The sequence below is a fragment of the Penaeus chinensis genome, chromosome 34 (assembly GCF_019202785.1).
Source record: "Penaeus chinensis breed Huanghai No. 1 chromosome 34, ASM1920278v2, whole genome shotgun sequence".
Classification (NCBI taxonomy): Eukaryota; Metazoa; Arthropoda; class Malacostraca; order Decapoda; family Penaeidae; genus Penaeus; species Penaeus chinensis.
Window position 1 is genome coordinate 31,602,745 of NC_061852.1, and position 17,500 is coordinate 31,620,244.

A 17,500-nucleotide genomic window follows, 5' to 3' on the forward strand; every position below is an offset into this window, starting at 1 on the left:
GATGAGTGAGGGACGTGTGTGTGAGTGAGTAGTGAGAAAAGACCGAGAAGTTGTGAGAGAGACGGTAGTGAGAGGATTTGTGAGGGAGAGAGGAAAGGTGAGAGGAGGAGAGAGGAATGAGAGAGAGTGAAGAGAGAGACGAGAGGAGAGAGAAGGAGTGGAGAGAGGGGGGTGAAGTGATGTGAGAGAGAGAGAAAGGTGGAGTGTAAGGAGAGTGTGTCAGGTGAGAGAAGAGGAGAGAGAGAAAGAGTGTGAGAGAGAGAATAAGAGTGAGAGAGAGAGAAAGAGGAGAGTGAGAAGAATGAGAGAGAGAGCAGAGAGAGAGTGAGAGAGACGAGAGATGCAGAAGAGGATGAGAGAAAGGAGGAGAGAGAGAGAGAGAGAGAGGAATATAGAGAGGAGAAAGAGAGAGAAAGAAGTGGGAAAGGAAAGAGAGAGGAGAGGAGGAAAGAGAGAGAATGGAGAGGAGAAAGATGATGAAAGTGAGGAGAGAGAGAGAGAGAGGGGAGAGAGAGGAAATAGTGTGGGTGCGGGAGAGATGAGACGGGAGTGCGGTGGAAAGAGAGGAGTGAAAGAGTGAAAGGGGGAAAGAGAGGAGAGAGAGAGGAAAAGAGGTGAAAGAAAGGAGAGAGAGAGAATGAGAGGGGGAGAGAGAGTGTGAGAGTGGAGTGGAGTGTGTGGAAGAGTAAGAGAGGATTTGAGGAGAGATTACGAGGGAGAAAGAAGAGAGGTGAAAGAGAATGTGTTGAGAGGAAGTGAGGAGGAGAGTGAGCGAGAGGAGAGAGAGTGAGAGAGAGAAAGAGGAGATGAGGGAGGAGAAAGAGATGTGAGAGATAGAGAGATAGAGGGAGAGGATGAGAGGGGAGAAGAGAGATGTAGAGGTGACTTGGAGAGAGAGAGAAAGAGGAGAGAGAGAAAGGAGAGAGACGAGAGAGAAAGAGGAGAGAGAGAGAGAGATAGAGGGGGAGAGGAGAGAGAGAGATGTGCGAAAGAGGGAGAGAGAGAGAAAGAGAGAGAGAGAGAGAGAGAGAGAGTGAGAGAGAGGCGTGAAAGGAAGAGAGAAAAAGAGAGGGAGTGAGATGAGAGAAGAGAGAGGGTGAGAGAGAGAGAGGAAGGAGAGAGAGAGAGAAAGAGAGAGGGGGAAACAGGCCCAGAGAGAGTCGTGAAAAATGAGACGAGGAGCGAGAGGTAGTAGAGAGAAAGAGAGAGTGAGAGAATGAGAGAGAGAGAAAAAGAGAGAGAGAAAGAGAAAGAGAAGAGAGAAAGAGAGAGAGAGAGAAAAAATTGAGGAAGAGAGAGGAGAAAGAGAGAGAGAGGAGAGAGAGGAAAGAGAGAGAAGAGAGAGAGAGAAAGAGAGAGAGAGAAAGAGAAAGAGTGAGAGAGAAGAAAAAAGACGAGAAGAAAAAGAGAAGCGAGAGAAGAGAGAGAAAGAGGAGAGAGAGAGGAGAGAGAGAAAGAGGAGAGAGAGAAAGATATAGAGAAGAGCGAGAGAAAGAGAGAGAGATAGAGAGAGAAAAAGAGGAGAAAGAGAGAGAGAGGAGAGTAAAGAGAGAGAGAGAGGAGAGAGCATGATGACGAGAGACGGGAGAGAGAGAGAGAGGGGAGAGAGAGAGCGAGAGAGAGAGAGGAAAAGAATGAGAGAAATGATACGAGAGAGAAAGGAGAGAAAAAGAGAGAAAGATGAGGAGAGAGAGAGAAGAGAAAGAGGAGAGAGGATAGAGGAAAGGAGGAGAGGGAAGGAAAGAGGAGAGAGAGATGAGAGAGAAAGAGGAGAGAGAGAGAGAAAGTGGAGGGCGAGAGTGAGAAAGTGGCGAGAGAGAGAGAGAAGCAGGAGAGGAGAGAGAGGATAGAGGAGAGAGAGAGAGAAAAGAGGAGAGAGAGGAGAAAGAGGAGAGAGAGAAACGAGAGAAATAGGATGAGAGGAGAGAAAGAGGGAGAGAGAGAAGGGAGAGGGAGAGAGAAAGAGGAGAGAGGAGAAAGAGGGAGAGAGAGAGAACAGGAGAGAGAGAGAAAGAAGAGTGAGAGAGAGAGAAAGAGGAGAGAGAGAGGAAAGAGGAGGAGAGAGGAGAAAGAGGAGGAGAGGAGTGAAAGAGGAGAGAGAGAGAGAGAGAAAGAGGGAGAGAGAGAGAGAAAGAGGAGAGAGTGAGAGAGAAGAAAGAGGAGGAGAGAGAGAGAGAAAAGAGCGAGAGAGAGAGAGAGATGAGAGAAAGAAAGAAGGAGAGAGAGGAGAGAGAGGAGAGAGAGGAGAAGAGAGAGAGAGAGAAAGAAGAGAGCGTTTTTGAGAGAGACAAGAGGAGAGAGAGAGGAGAGAAAGAGGGAGAGAGGAGAGGAGAAAGAAGAGAGTGTGAGAGAATAGAGAGAGAGAGAGTACAGAGAGAGAGAGAGCGAAAAGAGAGAGAAATGAGAGAGAGAAAGAGGAGAGAGAAAGAGAGAAGAGGAGGAGAGAGAGAAAGAGGAGAGAGAAAGGAAAGCGGAGAGAGAGACAGAGGAGAGAGAGAGCGGACAGAGAGAGAGAGAGAGGACAGAGGAAGAGAGAGACAGAGAGAGAGAGAGACAGAGAGAGAGAGAGTGGGAAGAAGGAGGACAGAGAGAGAGGAGACAGAGAGAGAAAGAAACTCGAGAGAGAGAGAGAGACAGAGAGACGAAGAGAGAGGAGAGAGAGGAGTGAGAGAGAGAGAGATGAGAGGAGGAGGGACAGAAGAAGACGAGAGAGACAGAGAGGAGAGAGAGAAGAGAGAGACAGAGAGAGAGAGAGAGAGACAGAGAAGAGGAGGTACAGAGTGAGAGAGAGAGGACAGAGAGAGTGAGAGAGGAGACAGAGAGAGAGAGAGAGAGAGACAGCAGAGAGAGAGAGAGAGACAGAGAGAACAGAGAGAGAGAGAGACAGAGAGAGAGAGAGACAGAGAGAGAGAGAGAGAGACAAACAAAAAGTGAGAGAGGAGAGATGAGGACCAGGAGAGGAGGAGAGAGAGACAGAGGAGAGAGACAGAGAGAGAGGAGACAGAGTGAGAAAGAAAACAGTGAGAGGAGAGAGACATGAGAGAGAGACTGGGACAGAGGATGAGAGAAGAGAGAGAGAGAAGAGAGGGAGAGAGAGAGAGACAGAGAGAGAGAGAGAGACAGAGAGAGAGAGTATGAGAGAGACGATAGTTACGAGAAGAGAGAGGAGAGACAGATGGGGAGAGAGAGAGGAGAGAGAGAGATGATGAGAGAGAGATGAGAGAGGAGAGAGAGAGAGAGAGAGACAGTGAGAGAGAGAGACAAGAGTGGAGAGGGAGTGAGAAGAGAGAGAGACGAGACAGAGAGAGAGAGAGACAGAGAGAGAGAGTGACATGTGAGAGAGAGAGAGACAGAGAGAGAGGAAAGAGTGAGGACGGTGAGACTGTGTGAGGAGAGCAGAGACAGAGAGAGAGAGAGAGAGGCGGTAGAGGAGGAGGGAAAGAGAGGGAAAGAGAGAGGAAGAGAGACAGTAGAGGAGAAAAGAGAGGAAGAGGAGAGAGGAAAGCGAAGAGAAAGAGAGAGGAGAGAAGAGAGAGAAGAGGAAAAGGAGAGAGAGAGAGATAGAGAGAGGATGAGAGAGAGAGAGAGGAGACGAGGAGAGAGGAGAGAAGAAAGATGAGAGAGAGAGAAAGTAGAAAAGAGGGAAAAAGAGAGGAGAGAAAAAAGAGGGACGGAGATGAGAGAGAAATGAGAGGAGAGAGGAAAAAGAGAGAGATAAGAGAGATAAAGAGAGAGGGAGAGAAAGAGAAAGAGAGAAAAAGAGAGAGAGAGAGAAAAGGAAAGGGGGGGGAGGGGAAAAGATGAGATAAGAGAGAGAGTGAGAGAAAGAGGGAGAGAGAAGAGAAATAGACAAGAGAGAGAAAAAGAAAGAGAGAGAAAAAGAGAGATGAGGAAAAACGAGAGAGAGAGAGATACAAGACGACGAGAGGAGGAGAGAGAGGAGAGGAAGAGTGAGATAAGAGAGGTGATGAGAAGATAAAGACGAGAGAGAGAAAAAAGAGAGCGAGCGAAAATGACGAGAGAAAACAAAAGAAGATGAGGGAAAAAAAAGAGAGAGAAGAGAAATAGAGAGAGAGGGAAAAGGAGAGAGAGAGAGGAAAAAACGAGAGAGAGGAAAAAGGAGAGAGAGAGAAAAAGAGATGAAACTGAGAGAGAAAAAGAGGAGAGAAGAGAAAAAGAGGGGAAAGACCGAGAAAAAGAGAGAGAGGAGAGAGAGAGAGAGAAAGGAAGAGAGAGAAGAGAAAGAAGAGACGGAGAGAAATGAAAGAGAGAGAGAGGGAATGAAGAAAAGAAAGGTCGAGAGAAGAGAAGAAAGAAGAGAGAGCGAAACGAAAGATCGGAGTGAGAAAGAGGAAGAGAAATGAGAGAGAAGAGAAAAAGAAAGAGATGGAGAGAGAAAGAAGAGAAGATGAGAGAAAGAAGAGAGAGAGGAAAGAGAAAGAGAGAGAGAGAGAAAGAGAAAGAGAAAGAGAGGAAAGAGGGAAGGAAAGTGATAAGAGAAAGAGGAGAGAAGAGAGTGGGCGAGAGAGAGAAGGAGAGAGAGAGAGAGAGAGTGAGAGAAGAAAGAAAAGAGAGAGAGAGAGAGAGGAGAGGAGGAGAGAGAGAAAAGTAAAGAAGAGAGAAGAGAGAGAGAGAGGAGAGTGATGAGAGAGAGAGAGAGAGAGATGAGGAGAGAGATGAGAGAGAGAGAGAGGAAGGACGAGAGGAGAGAGAGAGAGAGAGAAAAGAAAAAGAAGAGATACAGAGAGAGAGAGACAGAGAGAGAGAGACAAGTAGAGAGAGAGAAGAGAGGAGAGGACAGAGAGGAGATGACCAGAGAGAGAGAGAGAGAGAAGAGTACCAGAGAGAGAGACGATGAGACAGAGAGAGAAGAGACAGAGAGGAGAGAGACAGAGAAATAGAGACAAGAGAAAGGAAACAGAGAAAGAGAGGACAGTGAAAGAGAGACAGAGAAAGAACTGGGGAAAAGGGAAGAGGAAGAGAGAGGGAGAGGGAGTGAAAACAGAGATTTTGATTGGAAGAAAAAAAGGCATTGATTAATAGAAATGCATTGCAATAAAATCATAGGTGCTACCATATTTATAGACATTTCATACAAAATATTAAAAATTTGTCCTGTGGGTGTACTTCTCAACAAATAATAATTTTTGTTAAGTTATTGTTTAAACAAAAACTATACACTATTCTCCTGAGAAGATTTTAAAAGACAGGAGAGAGTGCGGGTTACAAACCTTAATGACTTTTTCTATAGAACTTTTCCATGCACTTGGGATGCCTTCAAATTGATTGGGTTAGTTTTATTAAATGTAACATGAATGTGTGCTCCACGGAATGTGGCGGGATATCTCCTTGTTGTTCTTTGGTTCGGGTACTAGGTTTCAACTTGAAAAAAAGATCTTTGATTTCCTCATTGTGTCCTAGAAAAAAACAAATTTAAAATTATTAATATATATATTTAATATGCATATGTTTATAATATATATATTTACATACATACATTATTATGTATGTATATACACACATGTAATTTTAATATATATGTATATGTATGTTTTACATGTGGGTACATACATTAACATATATGTATGTATGTTATTGTATGTATGTATGTATGTATGTATGAATGTAGTTGTATGTATGTATGTATGTATGTATGTATTTATGTATGTATATTGTATTTTTGGTATATATGTATTATGTATGTATGTATGTATGTATGTATGTATGTATGCATTATGCATTATATATTACATTTATTTTAGACATGTATATATAAATATGACAATTTATATTTGTATCCTTATTAATGTTTATGTGTTTGTGTGTGTGTATGTGTGTGTTGTGTATATGTGTGTGTGTGTATACGTATGTATGTTTGTATTGTATGTAGGGATGTATGGATGGATGTGATGTAGGTTTGTATGTAGGTATGTATTTATGTTTGGTTGTTTGTTACTGTATGTGTTATATATATATATATATAGATACATTTGTATATATATTACATATGTGTGTGTATATATTTATTATTTAATTTAATAGATAAATTTCCATTTAGATATATAATGTGAATATGTATATGTATATTATATATTTAGTCTATATATTTACTTATATTTATATTAACTGTATTTATCGTTTATATACATATATATATGTATATATGTATATTAATTTTTTTATATTTTCAAACATAACATACATACTTTAACATATATATGAATACACTATACATATGGTGTTATATATATGCATATGTTAATATATATACAAATATAACATTTACATTATATATGTTGAATATGTATGTATGTATATTTGCATATGTAAATATATTACAAAATATACAATACATATATATGTGAATATGTATGCTATTATTTATATGCATATGTAAATATATATACATATACATATTACATATATATGTGAATATGTATGTATGTTTGTATGTTGTATACATATACATGTTTATATTATATTACATAATTTATTCTGTTTATAATTATTATATGTTTATATTATATATATAATGTTTATATATATATCTTATTCATATAATATATATATATATACTATTTAAATATATGATTACATATATTTTTTTAAATATTATTTATATTTATAAGTTTATATATATATATATCTTTTATATATTTATATATATTTTATATATACATATATTATACATTATATATATAAATATTCTATATATATAGAATAGATTTATATATTATATTATACCTTATATCTATACATATATATTTATATTATAAACGTTGTATCTTATATTTACAAGAAAGGGAATTGGCATTTATCAATAACAATATGGACAATTAATTGCAATGGAAAAAAATTCTCCCATATTCAAGGAATGGGGAGGATAATTTGGCCTGTAACTAAGGTTACTAACTGATCCTGGGTGGTTGGGCCAAAAGTATACAGTGGACAGTACATAAGCCACAAGCCATTGGGTAAGGGCCCATATAGCAAGTACAGTTCCTCAATCTTCTTGTAACCCAATAGCCAACGGGGAAAATTTTTAAAAATGGGGAGATTGCATGTGCCTTTTTTTCTTTATTTTTTGTGAAATGTCTGCCCATAGATGGTTTGCTAGTGCTACGCAACAAGGAGTCAATTTTAGTAGATTGTGTCCGTACACTGATTTGAAATGGCGGGAAAAAAAAAAGTATTTTTATAGTGCTAATGGAAATTCAATGGTGTTATTTCTTATTATAATCATTATAATTATTATGTTTTTTAACATTAGTAACAGAAAAATAAGATAATGAAAATATTTTGTAAATCAAAAGATATGGGTAAACGGGAGAGAGACTGGCAGTACTGGTAAATGGGCTCATTGCGTGACTTAGTATATGTGTGTCCATCTATGTGTAAAACAACCAACAAAATAAATACTCACAGTGGGATGAGAATATCTGTAAAAGTCATACCCGTCGGCATTGGGTTAAGCAAAGCAATTCAATGCGATGTATATGGGGTCTACAATATTCCTTGACATGAGTCAATATTAAGTCTGTAATTGTTTCTAGATGCTTTAAACGGTTTCAATAATTTTTATACATACCCTTTAACATCCAATTGCCGTCAAGGATAATGAGGTGGAATTAAGATGAGGAAATGCTGGCTCATTTTTAAATTTTTTTGTGAAATTGTCTCTACACATCATGATTGCTCTGCTAGTTGTTTTCACCTCTCCTTGAATTGGCAGGAAAATGTTTCATTTACTAGTTACTATGAATATTGAGGGTGTTATTTTGTTATAAATCGTGATTTTTACTATAATGTTATAAACATTAGTAATAGCAAGTAATTGATACCGTAAAATATTTTTGTTTATATTAAAGAAAAAGGGGCAAACGGGCGAGACAGGCAGCACTCGTAATTGGCTTCATTGGTGATTAGTACATTAGTCAAGCCATTCTAGTGTTAAAAACAATTAAAAAGGTAACTCACAGGGGCCATGGCACATGGCATACCTGTTGGCAATTGGTTAATAAGGAAAATATTAGGTGTAGGTCTCGCATTAAATTTTAACACTAATCCCGGTTTCAATTCCAACATTCAGTCTTTAAATTGTTTTTCTTTTTTTTTTCTTAAGGCATTACTTTAAGGGTATCTTCTCTGTTAAAGGTATTATTGGTAAGTATGGGAAGAGAGTATACTATATTGTGTATTGGGATTTGTTCTTGGTCCTGAGAGAGCAATATCATGATACAATGTTTTTCTTGTTGATGTGAATATCTTGGATGTAATATGTTTCAGTTTCACAAAGGCATTAGGAACAAGGTAAACTTTGCCTTGTAATGGATGAACCTACAAAGTTAAGTAACACTTACTTCATAAGATGATAAGAAACATGTGCAACACATAATACTGTAGTATACTTTTATAATGACTGCACGAAGGACAAGGAATATCTTATGGGGGGGACATCATAGAGTGGAAAAATTGAACTTACAGATACAAAAAATGACCTCTGAAAAGCAAAAGAATAGTGTTGACAGGAAGATATCAGGGCCAATAACAAATCCACACTACAGTACTTGGGTGAGGTCCAGGTTTGGATCCCCTGGGTTTGAAAAGTTTATTTGGTTTACAGCGGCAATGTTTGTGGGTATTCCAGGATTGCCCCAAGGTTGTTGGCTGGAGTAATGGGGGTGCTGTCACTTGACACAAAATTGTCAAGACTTTCACTGATCTTTCGGAACTAGTTATCTTGCAAAGGAAAAACAACGATAGGTTCATGCATATTACACCATTGTATATTAGTATCAAATGTGTATTTTCAGTTTCACGGATCCATATGGTATAGGGGAACTTTTTCATGTTTTTGGATAGAACTACAATAATAAAGGCATTTCTTCATATATGGTATTTCGTTTGCAATTGATAATAAGAAAGTTGTGTAACTTTATATGGATTTTAGGAAAATCTAAGGCCTTATCAATAAGAGGGAGGGAAAAAGCTAACGCGCTGTTACATGAAATATTTAAAGGTTAGAATAATGTCGGAAATTAAGAAAATAAGTAGTGAATATATTGCCTGGTATATAGTTAGTTCATGGTGATCAGGTTGGAAAGTCAGCAGGTGACGGCCCCAGGAAAGGTTTTTGGTTAATTTGGTAATGTTTGTGGATCCAAGGTGTGGCTGGAGAATTGGAGTTTAGTCTGAAGGGATTACAGGTTTCACCCATATTATACAGCAGCAAGTTATTGAAAATAAAGACAATAATTGCTGACTGATGGCTGCATGGCACTAAAACATTACCCCCCACCCCTGCATGGAAAAATAATAAATAACTAAAACTAAACAAACAAATTAAATCATAACTGGCATGATTGGATGACTCTGTGAAACAAAAAAAATGAAAAGTATGTCAATAAAATTCCTGGACTTATATACAGCTTTATACAATCCACAATTACCTACACTTATAGTTTCATGTAGAACAATTAATAAGAAAGCAATGTTTACATAAACAAAAAATATTCTCTGTAAGGTTTCACCTGCCATCCAATAAATGTAGACGTCTGAAAGTATTTGTAAGTCCTCTGTACAACTACAGATTGGAGAACAGAAAATAAAAAAAACAAAACCAAAAACTTAAATCTTCGATAAATTAAAACGGCCGAAGACAAGGAAACGAGTAAAAAAAAAAAAAAAAGAGAGAGAGAAAAATAAAGCCTCACGAGTAAGTATTAGAGAGGGGTTGGCTTCCTTTGTTTAATTCGTATTTCATGTCCTCTTCGAAGAAAAGCAACACAAACCAAACGGAGTATATAACTTATTTCCATCGCTGTTTGTTCCGTAAGTACACAAATCTGCACATTTTCTTTCTCTCTCTTCAGATTATTATGGTTTTGGGCACAAGACGGCCACTGCACTTTAAATATAACTTTCCTCTTTCACTTTGTAATTTTTTTAGATAACTCTGCAACCATGCTTATCTTCTATACTTCTATATTTCGTGACATAAGGGATTTGACTCATGATTCTCAGGCTTCGGTGCTCGTGTTGGCACGAAAAGTGAGAAAGGCCTCTGGCGCAGCTCTTGCCACTTCCGCGTTTTCCGATGATAGATAGTCCCCCGGCGCGCGGCGGTCTCTCGATCGGCCCGGGCTCCCTAAAGGGGGGGTCGAGCGCCCGTTCTCTCTTTGCATTTAGTCTATTTCATTGCCTCATAAGGCGTTATTTTCTTTATCTCTTGTTGAGAAAAATCAGCGTTGCGTAATGTTGGTCAGTTTACTGCATTAGTTATATTAACCAAGGACTGGTGGTCAATAATCTGGTGTAATTTCAACTGAAAGTTCGAGATTCATACAGGGATTATAAATAATTACATTCGTACCTATTTATGTAACATGGCAATGATTTATAACACTTATTTCATTAACTTTAGGCATCACACATGGTTTAGGTTGTCTTCTTTAATGATAGCTTTGAAAACACACACACACGCAGATATTTGTGTGTGTGTTATTATATTTTTATATATTTATATATTATTATATAGATATATATATATATATATAATATATTATATATACACACACACATATAGTGTGTGTCGTGTGTTGTGTGCGTGCGGTGTAGGGTGATATATGTTTCACATTATATGTTCTATAATTATTAATATTTATATATAACATTTGTGTACCGCACACTTTATAGGTATATCTATATATATATATATTGATATATATATATTTTATTATATATATTCACATATAGATAGATAGCTTATGTTTGTGTGCGTGTATACATATACATATCATAGAAATATGTATAATACTATACATATATTCAACACACACACACACACACACACACAAAAACACACAACAACACACAAAAAACACACAACACTCACACACACAATTTTGGTTTGTCATTTATATAGTTTCCCTATAATTTATTTTTAAAGAAAACGTCGGAGCATAATATTTTACACACAAAACACTCTTATTTCGATTTCTAAAACGCATTACATATTCATTAAATTAAACCAATAAATTTACCATTTTACACGGCTATTCTTATTCTTAGTCTTTAATGTGTGCCGTGTGGTGTGTGTGTGGTGTTGGTGTGTGTGTGTGTTGTGTGTGTGTGTGTGTGTTGTGTGTGTGTGTTGTGTGTGTGTGTGTGTTGTGTTTACCTCACATAGTTGTGTGGGAGAAGAGCTATGCTCTGATGAGGCCCCTCTGCTATATTTGAAGTATGTACAATAGAAAGCACATTTTGGGACAGAACGTTGTTTGGGAGATTGTTCCATGTTTCTTATAGAATTTTGAGAAACTACTTTTTGTTTTCTTCTTAAACGTGTACTTTCTGCGAATCTGGCCTTGCTGTGTATTGTGTAATTACAATTTCAAGTACAACTCCACATAAGTGTTCGATGCACTTTTGATGGAATAAGACGTCCTCGATTGCTCCTTACAGTATTTCCGCTGTTTCAAACATTTTCAGAGAAGACTATTTATGTTTTTGACCCTTAATCACTGATGAAAATAGTAAAAATTGGTGTCAAGACGAATCCTTGAGGTACTCCGTTCGTTACTCGTCTTCGCTTTGTGCATCCCTCTAATTACTCCGTGCTCCTTTGTCCTCTCTTAATGTAGGATGTCTTTTCCTTCATTCGAGGGTGTTTGCCCTTCAGTCAATCTACGTGTTTTAACTTCCAAAAGTATTATGAAAACACCATATCAAAGCCTTTTTAAAGTCTTGTATACAACAACCCACCCAGCCAAAACACACACATAACCTTCCCTCCTAAGACAAAATTGCTTAATTGATATCATACTGTGGTTTTTCATGTATTCATTCAGTGGTTTCCTAATTATCCTTCTGCATTAATGTTCTTAGTCTCACTGAATTTCAATTCTTTTAGAGTGTGTGATGTTTTCAAATTATTTTGACTGTTTTTTGTAGTTTCTTTCTATGATCTGAACAAACACTGGCGGGATTTCCATTAAGGATTAACACATTTCCTCTTCCTTAGATAAACAAAGTTGTTGTCTTTGATGGTGATAATTGATCTTCTACCTTTTAGTTTTCATAAGTATGTAGTTGGAATAAGACACTTTGTATAATTTGTACATTATTGAATTTATCCTTATCAACCCTATTTTCACCTCCTACTTTATTAATTTAAACGCTGATTAAGATCTACGCCTTCTGAACCTTTTCCAAAGGAGCTGCTTGTTTTCTCTCATTTTCTTGCATTTATCACTTAAAACTCTTTGGTAATTTCTTGCTCAGTTTTGAATCTTGTGTACTCCTTTTCATGCTGGCTTCGCCAAAAAATTGGATATTGTATATTATGTTGTCTTCGTCCAGAATTGGTTCCAGTTTATGCCATCAAAGAAATCGTTAAAGTTTCTAATAATTTCCTCTCTTCTCGTTGTACCTCCTTTTTTTCTTACTTACGATGCCTCTTTTCGTAGCAGACCGTATTTAGTTTAATTACTATAGGGTCCCTTTTCCAATAGTAGACCAGTGCTCCATATCCTTTATATTCTTTTTATGTTTCTAAATAAGTGGTTTCAAGCATACTGTAGACGGTCTGTTTGCCTGAATTAGTTTTTGGTAATTTTCTTGTGACCACCGATGTATGATGTGCAGGGGTCATGGACATTATGGTTATCATTATTATTTAACCATTGTTTCTATCTCATTGCCTTTAGTTCCAGTCTGGGGTCTTGTTTGATCTCTACAATCCATTATGATAATTATTTTCCATATTTGATATTGCTAACTCATCCACCGCTTTCCATCTAACGTAAGGTCTTACAAGACCCTTATTGTCAACAAGGCATATGAAGAAGCAAGTAGAGCGAGGGTTTGGGGTGCTGATTGGTGATGGCAGTCTGTGTCACGTAGTGGCCTTTATTTCAAATGGTTACACACACAAAAAAACATATATTTATATTATATATGTGTGTGTGTTGTGTGTACTTTATTATTTATGTATATAATATTACAATATATATTTTATTGTAAATAAGTACGCTTTTTTAGTTTAAAAAAATAAGAAATATGTAATATTCCCTAGAACACATTTAGTAACTTACTTATATATAGTCTCTGAGTTACCTACCTGGTTTATTATTTTAAATTGTAGTTCTAGTAACTTTTGAGTATAAACCATCTATAATTGTATAAACTATTTCATTATAATCTTCGGGCAATTCGTTTGGTTACAGGCTAATGCTTCTCTTCATTTTGGTTCCGATAGTAAACTTGTTTTGCTTAGAGGCCTATGACTCTCAAAATAAACTTTTGTTTATCCCCCAGTCCTTCGTAATTTTGCTCTTTAACCTCTTCCAGGTTGTTTGTTTTTTTCAGCAGGATCTACGATTTTTTTTTTCTATGTTTCTTCGTGGGGGTGGACAAGACTTTTTTTTTAGCTTTCTTTATGATATCAGTTACCAACTTGCTTGTTCATGAATGTCACGGTGAAGAGCCTTTCTTTCCCTTTTGAATAATCCCATCCTCATGTGGGCTTGGTATTCTGTCCGTTGATTCGTGGTTCTGATCGTTGAGGATATTGGCAATCAATTTCTTGTCTTCGTTGTTCGTTCCACGACCATCTTTTCATTGTATTCTTCATGTACCGTATGACTGTCTTTGTTTTCATCTGTCAAATGGCAATTTCATTGCGTGTCTGGTCAAGTGTGACTTCAATTTTTTTATCTTTAACGTCTCTGTAAGCTGTGTCTTTTCTTCCTTGATGGTTCTTTTTCCTAACTTTTTTTTACCACATTTCGTTATTGTTATTATTATTTTCGATACATCGGCATAGGTCGCTGTATCTTTTTTGCCTATTGCATTATTTGAGACTGACTATTGATTAATTTGCTTTCATTCTCCTTAAACAGTTTCCTGTTCTTCTATTACTTCGGACTTTTTCGTGTATATTCGTTCCCTTGATCTGACAAAACCGTTACCAATTTTGGTTTCTGTTTATTCCTATCTTGTACTTAGAATTCCTTGATCCCCCTATAGGGAAAATCTTTTTTCGATTTTACTCGTAGACACACAACACACACACACACACACACACAACCACACACACACACACACACACACACACACACACATCATACACACATACACAAACACATTAACACACACACACACACCCCTTTTGAGGAGCCACTTGTGATGGCGGCTTCAACTATGTACTTTTATCATGCTATAAATGTATTAAAGAAAAGACAATCTTTTATATAAAATAGGTAGTAAAATTAATAGAGAAATGAACTGGGAAATCGCCGGGGGGCATTGAAATAATATTGTTTCTGTCATTTCAGCGATTTGGTTGTGATCAGATTTGCTGACGGAACTGGAACCGCACGACGCAATTGCTTATACAGAATCATTTAAAAACGACGAAACAAAACAAGATCACTGCAAAAGGCGCGAGAACAAGGGCGCAAGGACGATACAACTGCAGTTAGGACGACATCATTAACTGAGAAACAACCTTATGAGTTGAGACTTTTATATAAGGCACAACTATTTGCGCCGAAAAATAGTGAATTGTGTAGTGGCTAATTACCGCGAGATGAGGATGCGCACCTGGGCGGAATCCCACCAGACACACCCGAGTACCTGAGAGAGGGCAGGCTGGGGGTTCGACAAGGTAACCACGCTGTCACTTTTGTGTTTTTGTGTGATTTTTATTGAACTTTTGTAACGGACTCCCTTCGACAGTGGATTACAACAGTGACCTGTGATCTTATATGAAAAGGTAAAGCTAATGGTATTGTTTTGTGTATATGTCGCTGTCACTCTCCCGTCAAAAACATCAGAAAATCCTCCTTTTATTTCTTTTTCCGATTTTGCTTGTTGTTTTTTGTTTATTTGATAAATAAAAGAACTGCGAAAGATGGACAGATCTTGAATTTCTAAATATTTAATAATTCGACAGTATTGCCAAACAATTTGTTCCCTCATGGTAAAACATGGTAAAGTGATTTTTATAGAAGAGAATTGAGGTTGTTCTTTTAAAGTAAATGTACAATGGAATTCATACCAATACCTCCACATGGATACAGTATGCTTTCACGTAACTTACGTTCGTGAAACGTTATTTCTTGATCTTAAATCTGCTTTTGATTCTTGCAAAACAGGGAATTTATCCTTGAGCATCTAGCTAGCTTTGGGGTATTCAGGGAGCAACTTGTTAACATGGATTCATATGGATTCTGTCGAAACGATCGGCTCAGGTTCTATTCAGGGGCATTTAAGAGTACTCACTACAAAAGTATTTGAACTCTCGCACACCTCAAGGAGGTTGGGGTGGAAAAGCATTAATACTATTTGATATGCCGGTTATGTGATTCTACAGTCCAAATTTAGGATACAACATAAGTTTTTCTTCTAAGACATCAGATGATTTGAAGTAGTTACATAGTTCTCGGTAAGATAAGTTAAGTTAAGTTACTAAAGTAAGTTAGTTATAAAAATTCCACCCCCCCACCCCCCGCCCCCCCCCCCCACCCTACCAAAGAATAATATTAATTTTTATAATAATTTAGTTTATAAGATTATATAAGAAATTACAATATTTAAGACATGTGAACCGTGGCGGATGAGCCCATAGAGTTAGAAGTGTGTAATTTACCAGTGGTTGAGATACAACTGAGCTAACTGCGACAGATTGTTCGCGACCAAAGCAAGCATCTAGTAAACTGGAAAAAATTTTTGTGAAGTGACCATACTCCAGGGTAATTGACCCCTTTACTCCTTTTCGTCGTGTACATTAAAGCAGAAAAAACATTTTATTCTTATGCGAACGCAGAGAATAAACGGGCTCGCAATTATTAATCCTTATTATGTTTATTTTTACCGAGGGGTTGTATGCAAACAAGAGTTTACTTACAACACACACAACCGCAAATAAAAAGGAGACTGTGAAAACAATGTATTATTTAAGTTTGAACTTTGTTGTCGTAGACAAGAGCCAAATACTAGAATCTTACGTCTTAAGGAGGACAGAACCCTATATCAGTTTTTGCAACCTGACAGTGCGTCTAATTTATGTTCCTCTCGCTTACCGTTTCCGGAGACGTCACGAGACGCCGCAGTGTGTTAGACTAAGTGAACGTGACTGTATTTTTTGGCGGCATTATATAGTTTTCGCGTTGGGTTTCTAGTTATTTATATAGGGAAAGGCTATGATAAATAATCTTCGACATCTCGCACACATGGATTTAATCCGCAGTAACTTAACAAAATATGAAGGATATAGTTACATAAGAGAATAATTTTCTTTCGAAGTTTCAGCTTACATTCTTTCGATTCGTATATTATATGTGGTTTATTTATGGTTGCTATATATTATTTATATATTATATAATATGGTTTTTTTGTTTACTATATTTTATAACATTCACACACACACACAAAAACACACACACACACACACACACATCACACTACACACATTTAAGTGTGGGGGGTTGTGTGTGTGTGTGGTGTGTGTGTGTGTCTGTGGTTGATGGCATATGTATGTGTATTGTATATATGTGTTGTTATATGTATATATATATATGTGTTGTATATATTTATGGAATCTATATAGATATTTATATATGTATATATAGTTATATATATAAATATATATATATAGTTAATTATATATAGTTATATATATAATATATATATTATCCATTTATATATATATAATATATATATATATCTATTTATAATATATAGATAATATTTTTATATTCAAGATATATTAAAATGGATATATTATATATATAATAGTTTATTATTATATATATAATATATATATCATTTTTTAAATATATAATATATATATTTTAAATATTATATATTTATATAATATAGTAATATATACTATTTATACTTATATTTAATAATATTAAGGAAGTAGGTGGGGGTATAAAACAGAGAGAGGAAAGGAAACGCGGTGGCATTGGGGTTTAGGTTGAGGAACATTATATATTATAATATAATATATCTATTATAGTTATATATTTATATATATATATTACATATTTATGTGATATTTATATTTATTTTTATATATATATTTTTTATATAATATTTTATATATTTTTTATATATTATCTTATATAGTATTATATATATTTTATTATTATTTTATATATATATTTATTTTTTTGAGTTTATATATTATTATTGATTATATCCAGTTTTTTTTAATGTGTTATTTCTGTTATTTATTTTTTATATTTTGTTATATATATATTTTTTATATATATTTATTTTTTATTTATTTTTTATTTATATATATTTTTGAGATGATATATATTTATATTTTTTACTATTTATGATTTAAAGGGTGAGGAGGGGGTCGCACGGCGGGTCTACAAGGACACGGGAGATGAAGTCATGTAGAGTGGGGGATGGGGAGCAGGTGGAGTGGGGCTGAGTGGGAGGTGTGGGTACGTTCAATAAAACTAGTTGTACATTGTGGATT